Raw genomic sequence first — 16,613 nt, 5'->3', positions numbered from 1 at the left:
GCTTATGAAATTAGTTTGTATAACTGGTTGGGTATTTGATTATTCAAGCATCTGTACTTAACAGCTGAGGTAGTTCTATTGCCTTAAGCATAAATCAGTGAGGTGAGAGCAGATAGTGGGAAAAAGATGGAAATTGCTCTCAGGCTACTTGCCGTACTAAGAGGTCTAGTTGCAGAGGACAGGAATTGAACTCAAATGGCAGATGAAATGGGAAAATCAGAGAGGCCCACTTTGAAAATGCACATTTCTGCAAGTAGAAATAATTCCATCTGTAAATCATTTGGCATGAAATTCTTTTCCTTGCCTTAAATGTAACACTATGATGGTAAAGAAAATCCCTTATAAATGAACTATTGAAACTTCAAAGGGAGTCCTGTGTTTCCCTGTCTTGCAGTAGTCCCCACTGTGCCTTGCAGTCCCTATCCCCTAACAGACATGTAAGATTGAATAAAAGATATAACATTTTGATCAGCAGAGGAAAAGAAGTGATTTGCTGATACTTCAAAATACTTTAAATTCCATCACTTCACATAATTTATCTTTTTAGGTAACACCATGATTTTTGTGTCATGTCATCCTTTCCAATTCTTCCGTTGCAGGTCACACATTTATTCTTGTTCTCATGTCCCACACCTGAAAAACAAAAATAGGGCAGGGAAACTGTGAAGATCAGTTAGGCAGCATCTCCTTACAAAGTGAACTCAGAGCTCTGTTGCTAATCCAGTTTCTGACAGAGTTACCATTGTTTGCCCTTGGCTAGGATTAGCAGTTTTATATATGGATCAGGGATGTGGCATGGGAGGTGAGGAAACACATAAACTAACAGTGTATTAGATCAAATGGGAGAATACTTTGCTCTGTAAAAGGGATGAAGTAAGAACCTAGCATAATTCTGTTGCTATTCCTCATAAATAAGAACAAAAGTTAAGGTCATGATGGTGATAAGATCGTGAGCAGCCTTGGGGAGGGTGGAGTGGGAATGGATCCCAAAGGAACTGCTGGCCTTTAACAGGATTACCACCTTGTTCAGTAGAAAAGGGCAAGTTAAAAGAGTTTGTTGTGCAGCTATTCAAAAGATTTTTCTTTCAAATAAGTGAAGGACAACACCCTCATGACTGAAAGGACACACCGTCTGCCAGCCCAGCATCTGCCTTCTGGCAGAATCCCCAGGACCTTAACCTTGAGAGGCCGAAATATCTGGCAGAGATATAAGGTCCCCACTGAGTGGGACATCAAGTGTATTTGAACAATAACATAAGTTTCCTTTTGTGGTTCATATAATGTAGCTGTGCTGTACCAAGGAAAGGACCAAGTTTCTCAAAATAATGTAAATGATTCATAAACGATATGTAAAATATGCCTTGTCATTTCTGTCCAAACCTGCCCATACCTGGGAATGTACCATGCTTTTTTACATAATGTGGCACATTTTTTACATCTCCCCTGAAAAAAATGGTCAAAATATGTAAAATATAGGAGCAAAATTAGTGTTCTTAAATCCTTATCTTTCAAAAGTACCACAAGAATAAATGACTCAGCTGAGACTCCATTGGAAAAAGTTTAATGGAGTATCTTTGTGTTATATTAAGTAGTAATATTTATGGGTTTTGATTCCTATGCTAAGTTGAAACTATATAATATGCAGTCATAAAAACTTGCTATAATTTGTGAATCATAGAATCATCACAGTATATTCTGAGTTGGAGGGGGTCCACAATCACCAAAGTCCATCTCCTGGCCCTGCACAGGATACCCTGGGAATCACACCATGTGCCTGAGAGCATTGTCCAAACACTTCTTGAACTCTGCCAGGCTGGTCCTGTGACCACTTCCCTGGAGAGCCTTTTCCAGTGCCCAACCACCCTCTGGGTGAAGAACCTTTTCCTGATATCCAACCTAAACCTCCTTTGAGACCATTCCTTTGGATCCTGCCACTGGTCACCACAGAGAAGAGATCAGTGCCCTGCCCCTCCTCTTCCCCTCATGAGGAAGTTGTAACTGCAGTGAGGTCTCCCCTCAGTCTCCTCTTCTCCAGGCTGAACTGACCAAGTGACCTCAGCCACTCCTCACACAAGCTTCCCTTTTAGAATATTAATAAAATTAACCCTGGTGCTTATTTTTTCCTTATAGATAAGAACTTTATTTATTTTTTTTTTTTTCAATACAGTAGAGCTGGCAATCTGTGAGTAGTGGAGAATTTTTTTAAAGAAGAAAGAAACTTGATCACTGGTATGGTTAAATTATGGCTACTAATGTGTCTTCAGCCTATTATGTGCAACAAAAGTAAGAAATCATTAACCAGAAAGGTATGTGTTAGGAAGAAACAAACCTTTTTACTGTCCTGGGAAGCAGATTGGAATTGATTGGAAAATAGATATTAGGCAGGTGGGAAGTGTATCATTACCTAAAATGCAATTTCATAAGTGTCAAACACACAGTGCTGTCCTACAATAGTCTGTCTAGTTCATAGATTGTCCTGAAATGAGTCTCGACCTACCAGCCTAATATATCTCCCATGTAACAAAGTTCTCTTGCACTCATGTCTTTTGCAAATGCCTGCGGTCTGTTATGAACAATAGCACAGTGAGATAAACTACTAATGACTGCAAAACCATGATAACCCTTCATATAAAGTTCCTTAGAATTTGTGATGGAGCTCTTTTCTTTTCAGCAAAAAGAAGGATTATGAGGAGCAGAGACCATCACCAACCACAAGATCTCTAAGAGCAGTAGATTACATTTGCAGATAAATCATTCTAGCACAAAGGGACATCTAAATGATGCTAATAAAAAATGGAGCTTCTTTATCAGATAGTAATAAAACTACATTTATAAAGATTAATGGAAAAGGAAAAAAATCTCTGGGACCCTATTGTTTTGCACATTAAAAAGCAGCTGAATTTTGCATCTTTGAATTGATTTAAGGAATAGGAAGACAGATTGCATAAATCATTGCTACATCCTTGTCATTGTTGTTTTAAATAGCCTGCAATTATAAGGAAAAGAAAAATCTCAGTTTCTGATGGAGTTGTATCCAAAGGCACTATTGGTAAATGTTTTTTTTTCCTGCTCTTTATCTTTGGTAAACTGACACAGCCTAATCACCCACAGAGCTGAGGAATAGCATGAGTCCTCTGGGTCACATCAGTGAACCTGGACTGATGGAGAGTGGGCATTTATTGAAGTCTGAAGTCCAAAATATTTAAGATGTACCAAGAAAACAATATCATACATAAGACTATTTATTTGTTCATTTGTAAGGCTGCTCTGGCACAGAGTTAAATGCCATCTTTAGACAGGAAGATGCAAATTGCAGTTGCTTGCATGGTTGGTTTCTTTAAAAAGATTGTATGTGACAGGCTTTCTGCTTGAGTATCAATCTTGCCACAAATTTCTTTGATGGGGCTGTCTCTGAGGCTCTGAGACTTAGCCTCAGAAAGACAAAAAGCTAGTCAAACATATAGGGCTGTCCAGATGGCTTCTTCTTTATTGATGACCCACCTCTTGTTGCACAATTTTTTTGCTGCTTTTGGGGAGAAAAAGATCAGAAATCCTTGTTTTGTTTCCTGTAAGTTTGTCCCTTAGTAGTTCTTTTCATCACTCTGTAAGTTAATATCAAAGAGAGAATCTGAAAGACATATATAGCAGAAGGCTTGTTTCCCCAGATGCAGGGCCAGGAGGAAGGAGAGAGCAAGCATCATGACCAAATAATGATAAATACTGTGATTTCCAAATGCACTGAAGTGAAGGAGGAGCCTGTGTGATATCTGTAGATGTTTCGCAACTGATTTCATGTTAATTGACATCCGTGATAGCTGTTTTATAAATCACTTTCAAAATTATACAAATATCCTTCTTCCCCAAGCTCTGCTTGAATTTAAGTATGTGCCTGGTGTTTTTTCTGTTCCTTTGGCCTCCTGGCATTTTCTAAATCTCTGTTGAATGGGGTCTGTTTTTCACAGAATATGATACTGGTGGAAACCACATTCAGCACAACAGTTCACTGGCAGGGGATGCTAATGGGGGCGCTCAGACATTTTGGCTTCCTTTGTATAAATCAAAAGAATTTCAGCCTAATGCTGGCCATGGCTCCTTTAACAGGACCAGCTAAAGCGTCTGTGTTCCACACAAACTCCTCCTTTAAGTGAGGAGTTTTAATTGAGTTTTTTAACCTAAACAGAGACATGTCCTCCAAAACATTTCTTCCTCAGTGCTACTGCAAGTATTTCTGCTTTAACGTGGACAATTCTGTTACCTCTTTTTCCAGAGTGACAGCTGAATTTCTGCAGATCTGCTTGGGTGCTGGATGATTGTTATGATTGTTTATGCATAGACCAGTAATGTTCTTAACTGAATTGCAGGATTTATGGAAGTTTGGACAACATGCAGCTAAAGACATCTATAAAACTGTGAGTTTTTCTGGAATTTTCAGGAAAAAAATTCTGATGTCCAAGAGGTTAAAAATCCTTCCTTCTTTAGGAATACAAGCCTATAGATATACCCATACTTTTGTCTGCTACCAGGGTAAAACTCCCAGCATAGTAAAATGGAGAAAACATTTTTTTCTATGAATTGATGATAAAAAAATATTTTTCCTACTCATGCTTAGTTTTTCCAATGCTCTTGAGACAATATTGAATTTTACCACCTCAAAATATTTTCAGATTCATACCCCTAAAGAATGGATTTAAGTGTTCCACGATATATTTGTGATTCATTAACAAAAATATATCCCTTTACTATAACTGAATATGTCCTTAAGAAGCTTCATGGTGAAACATATTTTATAATTTTTAATATGTAATTTCTTAATAATTATTGTGCTTCATGTGGCCACCTACTTCATCAGCTTGGAGTGAGATGGCATTTCCCCGAAATTCAGGGGCTGCTGTCGTACCAACAGCCTGGGCGTGTTTGCATTCATTATTTTTTTGCAGTGGAATAATAATAATGGAAGAGGGGAAAGGATGGGAAAAGAGCAGTTCTATGTCATTTCTTTCTCAAATTCAAGTATATGCTGCTCTCTTGTGGAACTTCTATGGTAGTTACACGCATTAGATAAAGGTTTCTGGCTTTTGCTTTCTGACTTTTATTTTGGTCCATTGAATGATGCTAAGACAGATCTAGTCCACATGATGTTGCAGTTTTTTCTGAATACAAATAGCAATTTTGCCTATTAATGTACTATGTTCTTTTTCTATTTTGATGGTCAGCATCCATTGTTGACATAGCTTTGTGTGCTGCATTTGGAACTAGATCTGACCTGTTTTGTAAATAAGCATACATTTGTTAATACTGGAAAATTATCTCTTCTACTCATAAGGTGATGCTGAAATGCACCTGTAGTTTTCTCTGGTTCACTCTTTCAATTAAGAGTAAGAAATTTCAATTTCAGTAAGAAAATAATTGCTTTACAAAAGGAACTGAAAACTTGGATATCTGTCTGCATGATGTTTGTGTATGTGGGGTGTGTTGTCTAAATCATGGATTCTCAAATCTTTTCTCATGTATTATGAAACTGAGTGATGAGTGGAATTTTTAGAATAGTGTTTCAAGGTGTATCATTGTCCAGTCAAAGAGTGGCGGCAGTACAGTCACAGAGCCATCCTCACTGAGGCCCTGGGAAAAAAACTCCACAAGCAGAACTTCTGGTGCCTGGTTTCCTGAGGATGTCTTCAGGGTGAGATTCTTTGCTTTCTAATGAATATGTGTGAATATATATGTATCTGAGTTTATATGGCTGGTGCTCTGTCATCAAGAATACCTCTCTACTGTGACATCCATTTTCATTACAAGACAAAAGTACTTGAGGCTGTAGCCCTTCTGTCAGATGTGGTCAAAAATGTTATTTGTTATTGCGGGATAGAGAGGCAGAGCAATTTTATTACCTTTTTTTACCTCAAAAACATTTATTAATAACAATAACAATAAGCTCTATTTGTGCATGAACATGCCTTACATTCTTACATATTCTGCAGCATATTTTATCCAGTAGAATCCTTAAGCAATATACAGGCTAAGAGCTCCCCCTGAGAATTTCTGCTGCAAACCTGATATTTGATTTGTTTCTGGAAAGTCTGGTTGAGTTCACTGATATAAGACATGCACAGAAAAATGCTCGACTACAAAGAAACACTTCATTCCCTCATATAAATACTTGCTGCCACCTCTGAGAAAAAAAAATCTCCTTAGTGCAGTTACTTATCCTTGTAAGCAAAATTTTTGAAGATAAGCTATGTTAGAGCACCCCCATCATTAAAACCACACAGGCAATTTCAAGAAGATTGAATTTACTCTTTCTGAGTAAGTCTTGTCCAGTAAGTTGAGGAAGGATTTAGGCCTTTGGTCTGCTCTGACCCTTGGAGGAGCACAGCCTGTTTTCAAAGGGGAGCAAGTAAGGTCCTAGAGGTGTCTTTAGTGCAAACTGGGCTTCCATGAGGCAATGGCTAATGCACTGCAAATGCAGCCTCTGGCTCCCTCCACACCAGTTCCTCTGTGTACCCAAGCCTTGTATTCTCTTGCTTGTTGACAGGGTATTATCTGGTGAAAAGAGGGAGTACAAAGAATCAAGTCATAATCAGTATGCTTTTGTAAGTCCTGTGAAATAGAATGAAAGCTACGAGGGAAAAGCAAGTAGATTTTGAGTGTACAATATTTCAGGAGAGATGGGAGAGGGTGTTTTTACGATATTCTATTATGTCTCCTCTTTAGAGAGTGTCTAAGCCAGTGCCAAAGGAATAGTTTTCCAATGTGCTATTTGTTCACAGGATGGATAGGGGCTGACAAGCTGACCATCAGAACAGCTTCTTTGTCCTTGGAGCTGCAGGTGGTTTAACAGTGCAGAGAAGCTACGAGATTTTACCAAAATGACTGTTCATTCCTTTGACTTTTCAGCCCTGTCCAGCTTATTTTCAAGGACTTTTAAAAGAAAAAAAAAATTAAACAGTGTATATTAGGAGGGTGGTGGGGAGGTGAGGGTAAGTAATGGGTGTACACATGATGTGGAAAGGATCTGTCTTGCCTTTTCTAGAAATACATTCATCCAGAGAAGGCTCAAACATAAAAGTATCAGTATTCATGCTACATAAATATCACAGCTTAATCATGGCTATAATCAGCTTTACTAGCAACAAGATTGACATGACTCTATTACATCCCCTGCATTTTCTGAAAGTACATTTAGGGATGTAAAGAGCAGTATTAAAATTATTCTCAAGAGCTTTCCAGGATTTTTAAAATTATAATATTTGTTTATTGGTTTTAATGAAATATATGAAAACTAAGCCCTTTATGACAGGTAAAGATAATATGATAATTACCTAATATAGACAGCAAATAACACTGGCAGTCATGATTATAATCTGGTTTAGTCCATGCAGTTTGCAACAGAATAGAAGAATATGTTGATTTATTACTAATAAAGAATCAGGGGTCATTCTTGTTTACTACTTTAGGTTCTGATTCTGAGCAGCTTGCAGAGATAGATATAAATTTAGGGATGAGAAGAGTGGACTAATAACCTTCTTCAGGCTGTTCCTAATGCAGCCGTGTGTGCAGCTTGTTTCTCTGCCAGGGCCTGCAGCTGAGTCATGGTCAGTGTGTTGTCCACCAGGACCCATTTCCAGGTCTGTGAGCCATCTTAATCTTTAATCTCTCTGCAATATTTTTAAGGAAATATTTCTTTTTTGTTTTGTATCTTTTTCTAATTATTTTTAATTTCTTTTCACCTTTGAAATAATCAAGCAAAGTATATAACTAGTTTAGCAAGTGGTGACCCTTAATTTTGCCCAGAAAGGGAGAGGAATAAAGAAAAGCTACTGCATATATTCTCTGTTGCCTACTTGGGGATGGAAAAAATGCTGACTTCTATACACAGTAGTTACACCATTAGCTTTTTAGGCAAGAAATAGAGAAGGGAATTGCCTCATGGTGTACAAATTGGGCTAGAGACTTCTAATCCATCAGAACTGTATTGACTCAGCTGAAGTCTGAGGACCATTGGGATAAAGTGGAGAATGGCACTGGCACCCTGAACTTCTGATAAAACTACACTGAAAATTCATCCAAAGGAGGCAAAGTATCAAAACCAGTGCGTAGTGGTGGATTATACTTCACTTGTATCACTCCTAACACCCAAAAGATGGATGTGATATTTAATGGAAACTAAGACGCTTGTTTTGAAAGGCTTCACTGTTATATGTGTAGCAAATGGTTGTGTCTAAGCTTCTTTCCTGTGCAGTTTGTCCACTTTGCTGAGCTTCTGCAGGGAATAAGAGACAAAATCATTCTGCAGATTTTAATTTCTGCAAGAATGCTACTCCCTTCATAGGACTGGCCTTTTTACCCAGGATTCACTTTTTGCCTTTAAGACTCCATTTCCCCAAAATGTTTGAAAAACTTATTAAACTTCTGCTCCTTATTCCTTTCTTCCATTAATTTACAGAAACTGCTCATTGGTGCATGTGGTTGTACCTGCTCTTCATCAGCAGCATGAACTGTGCTTTGAATCATCTCACCAGAAAATGGCATTGCATTGTTTCCTTCTATCTTATCACTTTATTTTCATCTTCTTTTTAAAGCTTATTCATAACACTGAAGCCTTTCTGCAAAATTGTTGTGTGTTCATTAGACTTTTACTGTATGTCATGATTCAGCTGCAGATGCTGGCAGTGAGAGAGAAAACTGCACACAGGGCTGCATGAATAAGAGCTTGAAGGAGGTCATTAGTCCCCTCTGTTCAGCCCTGAATTTATATCTTTATCTGATATCAGGTGGGAGATCTATGTCCTGCAGATTTCCATGTCCATGTTTCTAGGGGTGCTAAATCAGCAAAAAGCAACACAAAGGGCTGGGGCAGTAGCAGAGGTGAGAGCAAAAGCCAGGGAAAACCTTGGCAGAGCAGGGATGTGCCAGATGTGGATAGCGCAATGCTGTATACAAAGAGATGCAAACGAGAGCAGGAATAGAAAAAGGAAATTTTGGTCTCTGAAGGGACCTTCCCAGTGCGGTAATCCGTGTCTCTAAATCTCCACATTGCCCTGATTTTATTTTTGCATCTGCTACACAGAGAGCATCTTGAGAGAAGTCTCAGGACGTGCATCTCCACAGTGAGACAGCATCTGGATTTTCGGCAGGAATGTTGATCCACGCGTTTCTCAGGGCGGGGCTGAAGGAGCCGCAGCGCCGCTCGCAGGAGCCGCCCGCCCGCAGCGCCGCCGGGTGGCCGCGCCCGCCTGATGCAGGGACAGAGGTGACAGCGCTGGTGGTTTTCCGGGAGGCACCGGCGCAGCCGAAAAAAACCTAACAATATTTTGAAATTTACAGGATTTGCTGAATGTCGCATGCTGTTTGATTTTCCAAAAGGCAGTGTTCTCACGGTGAAAGAGCTAGCTGATATCTCCTCTCTCCTTGCTCCTCAACGAACGTCCTTCCCTTCCCTTCCCTTCCCTTCCCTTCCCTTCCCTTCCCTTCCCTTCCCTTCCCTTCCCTTCCCTTCCCTTCCCTTCCCTTCCCTTCCCTTCCCTTCCCTTCCCTTCCCTTCCCTTCCCTTCCCTTCCCTTCCCTTCCCTTCCCTTCCCTTCCCTTCCCTTCCCTTCCCTTCCCTTCCCTTCCCTTCCCTTCCCTTCCCTTCCCTTCCCTTCCCTTCCCTTCCCTTCCCTTCCCTTCCCTTCCCTTCCCTTCCCTTCCCTTCCCTTCCCTTCCCTTCCCTTCCCTTCCCTTCCCTTCCCTTCCCTTCCCTTCCCTTCCCTTCCCTTTTCCCTTCCCTTCCCTTCCCTTCCCTTCCCTTTTCCCTTCCCTTCCCTTCCCTTCCCTTCCCTTCCCTTCCCTTCCCTTCCCTTCCCTTCCCTTCCCTTCCCTTCCCTTCCCTTTTCCCTTCCCTTCCCTTCCCTTCCCTTCCCTTCCCTTCCCTTCCCTTCCCTTCCCTTCCCTTCCCTTCCCTTCCCTTCCCTTCCCTTCCCTTCCCTTCCCTTCCCCTTGATGAGTGATGAGTTCCCCGCGGCTCCAGCAAAGCCCCGTCCTGCCCTTGCCGGATCCACAGCTTGCCATTGATGCTGAAGCGGACGAATGCTGAAGCGTTATTAAGAACTCGAGTATTGTGGCTAGGTGGGAAGAGTAGATTAGACTAGATGGGTCCTTTTCCAGGAAAACAATTAATATATCATTTTGTCACACCTAGAGATTGTGATGGATACAGAGATAAGATTTTTCAGAGGCAGCCAAGGTGTTTTCACAATAAAAGACTCAATATTTTTCAGTTAATGAAGCCCTGTAATAACCAAATATGAAATATTGACATTACCCATGTGTTCATTGCCATTCTCACTTTCTATCTTGTTGTCATTCTCAAAACATATAAGCTCACAATGGCTGGAATCTCATGAGCTTTGTCTCTTCATTTTATTACCTGTTGCCAAATACTCTTCTCTCCTCCTATTTAAGTCCAGAGCACATTCCAGCATCAGCTCTGCTAGACATAACCAGCTTGGCAAAGTTTATCTTAGAAGCTATTTACTGGAGTCTGTGAGGGAGACTGGTGACACTGTTTGCTTGACAGCAGCTTTGCAGGCAGTCTAAAGCAGAGAAGTAATTTAAATCCAGTGTTCTCTCCAAAGAAAATCTTTGAAAGGACAATAAAAAAGTAGGAATGACATCAATACAGAAAGAAGCAGAGGACAGGAGAGACTCCTCAGTTGTATAGTTCTCATCCAGAAAGTGTGCCCTGTTCATTATTCATGTGTTCAGTGCAGGAGTTCTCATACCCCTCTGTTACTGAGGAATGAATTGGAAGCAGCTGTTGTGTTGTTGTAGGAGCACTGGCATGAAGAAAGAGTAACAAAACCTCTGGTAACAGTGTTAATAATTGTAGAATCCAAATGTAAAAAGAGGTCAGTACTTGGTTTTATAAACAAGGTATCAAAGTTATTTTTCTGTAAATGGTTCTCTGTTGCAGGCCCACCACTAACTTTCCTGGGTCTAACCTCTGGTAAAGGGCAGATTTAACTGGCCTAGACTTAGAAAATTCACCTTCCCAGGACACCACAGGGACCACTTGTTCCAAGGAGGTGTCTCCTTTTTCTGCGCTTTAACTTGGTACATGAGTTTGAAGGGGTCCACCTTAGTTGTTGGGAAGTTTCACTCAGAGTGCTTAGCATTGACAGTAAAAAGAGATGTTACTTTTCTTGGCAGTGATTGGGTTCTCATTTCTGAGAGAGATGTTATTTGATCTGTAAGATAAGAGGGAAATTATTATAAACACAAGCAGAACTCTTAATGGATAATATCAAACTTAAAAATTAATAATTATCTTTCTCTCACTTCAACAAATACTTATCCAGAAGGTGTAGCTACTTTTTTCAGCCCTTCAAAAATGCAAGGCAGAGCGCTGGACACCTGGGTACCTCCTGGGGACTCCTAGGTGTTTATGATTTCTGTTTTTCTGCAAGAGTGAAAATGTGGCTGTTACAGTTAGGACTTCAAAGGGGAAGCCTTTAAAAATGTATTGCCATCCACATATCCACGTTCAGGCCTTATGTATTCAAAAATTGTCTTATATTTTGGGCTTAGAAGTATGTCTTGGCTCACTGGTACCTTGCTTGGATAGCTGGTACCCTTTGTGCAGTGGCTCCTATATCCATTTGTCATTTATTAATGGCATTATTAGTGTGGTTTCCAGAGCTAGTCCCCTGGTGATGGATGTTGGACATGCACAGACTAAAACCAGCTTATATTTGTAGAAAAGTTTCTGATGCAACACTTTGTTCTTCCTCCCCGGGCTTGTACCAAGACATTGTAACACATTGATAGCTCCAGTTAACACACACACATCTTAGCACACACACACACACATATATATACACATATATTTATATATCTACATGCAGATCAGTAAGTTTTAAACGATCAGTAAATTTTTCAGGAGTCTAAAGTTTGTGATAATTAGCACTTGAAAAATGTTGTGAAGCTTTTCGTCATTCGTGTTTTGACATGCAAAGACTAATGTTTATACCAAAAAAATCTGCTAAAGATTCATTGCTTTCATTTACACCTCTGTTTGATTAATCTTTTTTTGTCTTGGTCCATCACTTTTTTTTCATCAGTTATGGTTCTTTGCTGACAATCTAACATGTTTGAAGTCCCTCTTTGATTCAAGGAAATGAAAGTTGGATGGTATTGTTTGAAAAGGTGCTATTCCTGCTAAATGATGAAGTCATCCTGGCTCAGTTTTTTCACTGATAGGTCTCCATTTGGCTAATTGGTCTGATGAAATGTGAAAGTGTTTAGAAGACATCACAAAAGTGACAGAAAAAACATGCCCCCAATTTGTTTTAGTGTTCTGTTAAACTTTTCTGAAGTTTCTCCTTTATTCTTTTTAAAGCTGTAAACATCAGGAGGAGGCTTTATTAAATTGCTTTTACCTCAGACTACAGGGGGCTTTGATGGAAAAGGGGAAAATGTTTGAAACTGTTGGGTCTTTGTTCTTTTTCTAAGGCAAGAACATTGGGAGTCCACACAGTGGGATTTTAATAACTGGTGTTATTACCTTCACAGCAGTAAAAAAGGTGGGGCCACCTGCTTTTACTGGACTGGTTAAAAGGAAACTGAGCAATTCCATACAATATGTACTTGAAAAAGCACATAGAAGTATAAAAATGTTATTTTCAAAAAGTCAAACAGTTCTACAGAACATACATATGAAGTCTAAGAAAGTATTAACAGACTCTCTATTTTGCAGGATCTCAAGTACCGCAATGACACCTGGAAGCATAGGTGAAATTCCCTGAGTAATTAAGTCATTAACAGCATCCTCTGGAGCCCTTGTAGATAGTTCTGTGGCAATGATGGCCCGTGGATTAGTGTCTTCTTCAGAACTGAGGACAACCAACATGACACATCTGGCATAAACAGCTACATTCCTCCTTTGTTTCTCCTTTAACCAGCACCAAAACATCCTCAGTGCCCAGAGAGGCCTTGTGATGGCTCCATCTATGCATTGCCTGGGAAATTCCCAACTGTTCCAGGGTGAGCCATCCTTGGCATTCAGGCCATGGCCACTTCACTTACAAGGTGGTGTGTGAATGTGTGTTATACATAGCCAGGGTAACTTTTCTGTAAAAGTGAGCAGGAACAAAGATATTCACAGTATATGGTACTGTATGTATACTCCAAGGAGGCATGTTTTACTTATTTTTAAAATTTTAAATCTTTTAGGAATTACAATCAATGGAATTAAATCAGACATATCTGATCCTCTATGACCTTAATAGTTTTCTATTTCTCCCCTTGCATTTGAAATAAATACTTCATTTATTGCCCTAAATTAAACTTTTGTCAAGATACCATAGTATTCTTTGTGGACTCTGTGTTGTAATAACAACTAATGAATCTGAAATTCTCTGGTATTGCCTCTGGAAGGAGATGGTTGTGGGTTTTCACACCAGTTTGCCCCTGTTCTGTGTTGATTCTTGAGTTGTTAGTGTTGGCCAAGAAGAAGATGCAACTGTGAGAGCTCTCTATGCCTGCCTGCCTGTCCTCACTGCTGCTGTATAATCTCATAATGCTGTTGCAGCTCTCTGCTCTTCATAGCACAGTACTCACTGGAACTGCTGTTTCTAGTGCAAGCTGAAAGATCAAAGCAGATACTGTGAATGAGTTTATTCTGTGTTGTTTCATTTATCATCTATTAATTGATCTCCTGAGTCATTTAAGGTCCTCACAACCTGTCAGTGCTTTGGTAATTTCTGTTGTTTTGCCATGTAACAAGACATTATTTTTTTTTCAGCTTTTATTTACGAAACAGAAGAAATCTGCAATAATTAAGGAGTTTAGTGCTAGGAAGTTTTGTAAAGTTTATATGTTTATCTAAATATTTCATCTCCTAGTTTGGTGAATCAGGCTGATCTGTGAGTTCTTTTTACACCCAATTCACTGAAGCTGACATTTTTTTATCGAATCATTTGCTATTACATGCTTCCAGAAGATCTGTACTGCTGCTCTGTCCCTCTGCTGCGCAAATAAGCATTGCAGCTTCCCCCTGATTTTTTTACCCTTTCCTAACGACATGATTGCTTATAAATTCTTCCACTGTTGTGGCTGTGGTTTATTTTCCATAGGTTCACACAGCTGTGCTTCATATCACTGTACACACGTACAGAACTTGGTGCTCAAGCCTTGTACCTTGGCCCTGTTCTCACTAGACCATAGAGGAACCTTTGGGAATCAAAACTGATTGGACCTGTTTTATGGCTACAGACATTATTTTACCTCAAGGTACTTTGCCTGGGAGTCCAGTGTATGAGAATCCCAAGTGTTTTAAAGAGGGGTTTGGGAAGCCATGCAGGCCCTGGTTATAGGTGGTATGGGGATGAAACTAAACTTGGTGGTTGAGATATTCATCTTGCAGCACTATAGTGATTTTCTGTGGACAAGAAACAGAAACATGTCTCTGATTGTTCCCTGTTGCAAGATTATGAAATAGATATTTGTTTTGACAAAGAGGACATCCAGGTGCAGCTACATCACCAAAGTCTACAGAAAGCTTGCATCACGCTTATAGATAAAGATAAGGGCCTACAACTGAAAAAAGTAAGGTTTTTCCCAAAGGACTGTCAGGGTTTTTTAATTAGGAAGTCAATATATGGTATCCAAATTCAGCTGAAGCTTTAAAACAGCATTAAATTGCAAAAAGATCAATGAAAATATAAGTAAGCAAAACAACCTCTCATCATGGTAAACTTTGCAAAGGTGTCACCCTAGACCACCTGGCCTATCAGCAGCACAGCACTCCCTAATGGAAGGGAGCTGGGTACCTGCCCCGGCCAGCAGGATTGTTTTCTACTGCTGTAGGCAGTTTATTTTGAATACTTTGCCAGATGGGACTTCTACTGCTCTCTTTTCTCCACTGCCTGAAGAGAGTATTCTTTAATTGTAAAAATCATGAATATTGGAGCTGAAATTTGCCCTGATGTTCTTCAAGGCCATATATCAGGCCATATATCAAAGTATGTTTTTGTCTACATGCGTTTGAGTTACATGTTTTCCTTGCCATATTCTGAAGGAGCACTGAATATCTGAATGTGCTGGAATTTTAGATTGTTCTTATTTCCCCCCATTATGACATTTGCATTCCTTCAAATCCTCCTTTCAAAAGAATCTTGTTCCTCTCTCTTCAGCTCAAGACTATTTCCACCATGCTATGGGGTTAGCAGACATGTTTCAGGTGCTTCCCTGTGTGCTGTGATCCTTGCTGCTCAAGGAACAATCACAGTCTGAGGAAAAGGAAGACTGACCAGCTCTCCTATTTCTTTTTTTTTATGAATTTATGGCAATAGTACCTGCTGTAGACCCAGATCTGCTTCTAAACTATCACCCTGGAACTAGAAGGGCAGTAGATTGTAGGAGATGGCACAAGTTAAAAAAAAATTAGTCCCCATCATAAAAGTTAAAGCCACCTAAGTCTGCCAGATACAGTGGCTGGTGGACAACTGCTGGCCTAGGGAGTCTTGACACAAACAGTACTTGGCTTGTGAGTGTAAATGCAAGAAAAAGCCCTCCAGGGTGCTGTGAAAACTTGGCATTTTTTATTATTCTTTAAAGATTAATTTCAAATTTTCCACTCATTAATATCTTTTGCTAGTAAGTTGCTTTATAAGATGTTGTACTACTGCTAAGAAATTCTTTGCTTATTCTGTCCATGTCTTCAATGGTCATTTGCTGAGCTGTAGATAAAGGCACTATTTGTCTATTAACTATCACAAATGTAAGTTATTTTGAAATAATTCTACTCTGCTCTTGAGGAACTCTCGCAGTACATGCTTTGTCATGTCTTTGATCATATCAGATTTTGCTGTGGCTCATTTCTTTATGACATATTTTCCCTTGCTTTTCTTTTTTCCCCCACTGCTATCCTGAAGTGTTTTGCAGTTAATTCTAGCTACTCTTTAGTTCAGGCACTTTTTTGTTCCAGTTGCTCATAATTTTAATAATTTCCATAAGTAGCCCGCAGGCTTCTTTACTGTGTCTGCTCAGTCAGTATTTTTTTTTAGCACTAGCAAGTTCTCTGTCCATATTGAACAGTTTTTTAGTTCATTGGTATATCAGGTGGACAAAATCAGTGCAACTGCTTACCCTTGCGACACAACATCTCCCATCATGATTCAGATAAAAACCTTATTCATGCTCATAAATACTTATATATTTCTTACAAAAATTACCATTGTTGATTTTTTCTTTAATCACATTGCTTTGCACATAGCGCAGTTTTAGTAAATTTAGGATTTTTGCTTCAGTTCTAAATTAAAGTATCCTACTAAACTAGCTTGAATTTCTTCATTAAAAATAGAAAGACGTGCTTCTAAGGTAATGACAAACTTTTCTTTCATTTCTACACATTTCTCTAATGATTTGAAGCCAGAGTGTATCTCGCTTTCAAGGTTTTCTCTTTCTTTTTTAAAACTTGATGTACGAAGAGAAGATTAGTGTCCTTTTTTCTCATCCATCTGTCCCAGGATTCCCTCTGCTGCTACATAGTTGTTGCACTCAAAACCTTGCTCATGGGCATAGGAGAAGCACACCTTTTATATAAGTAAATCTAAAAAATTATTAGTGTAACTGAA

The sequence above is a fragment of the Corvus hawaiiensis genome, chromosome 1 (assembly GCF_020740725.1).
Source record: "Corvus hawaiiensis isolate bCorHaw1 chromosome 1, bCorHaw1.pri.cur, whole genome shotgun sequence".
Lineage (NCBI taxonomy): Eukaryota > Metazoa > Chordata > Aves > Passeriformes > Corvidae > Corvus > Corvus hawaiiensis.
Note: the sequence above shows the minus strand (reverse complement) of the source record.